At 38.7% G+C, this 462-nt stretch overlaps 1 protein-coding gene across 1 annotated transcript in view; it reads right to left on the reverse strand.

Annotated features, from left to right (window-relative positions):
- Window positions 1-183, reverse strand: part of IPO11 (importin 11) — a 350536-nt gene extending 350353 nt beyond the window's left edge. The window contains exon 1 of the mRNA XM_019517805.1: window positions 87-183. The gene's annotated coding sequence lies outside the window, so the exon portion shown is untranslated. The remainder of the gene's footprint in view (window positions 1-86) is intronic.
- Window positions 184-462: the final 279 nt, after the last annotated feature.

Genomic DNA, 462 nt, shown 5'->3' on the forward strand with positions numbered 1-462 from the left:
CTAGCATATGGTATAGATGAAGCAGGATTACTATGCATGACGCATGCTCATAGTATTTTCTAATATGAGGGGAATAAATAACTCACCACTATTGTAAAACACCTTCTCCAGTTTTGGTGGGAAATTGTGCCAAAAATATTTCAATTCTTGCCTCTTCAAGAGACCTATAGGAAGAGATGACAGTTCTCTGATGGGAAGGCTAGTGATTTTTTTCCTCAAGAAGCAGAAATCACTTTGGGGGAAAAAAAGGAATACAAAGTGAGAAAAAGCAAAGCTCATCAAGAAAATGTGGACTTATCCCTTCTGATGCCCTGATTCTTGCTTGCATCTCAGAAAGGATATAGAAGAAGTAGAGAAGGTCCAGAGAAGGGCAGTAAAGATGATTAGCAGTATAGAGGGGGTTCTATATGAAAAAAGACTTAAGAGGCTAGGCCTATTCAATTTAGAAAAGGGGGGCATGAT

This window comes from Gavialis gangeticus, unplaced genomic scaffold (assembly GCF_001723915.1).
Source record: "Gavialis gangeticus isolate Ggan-Ray unplaced genomic scaffold, GavGan_comp1, whole genome shotgun sequence".
Classification (NCBI taxonomy): domain Eukaryota; kingdom Metazoa; phylum Chordata; order Crocodylia; family Gavialidae; genus Gavialis; species Gavialis gangeticus.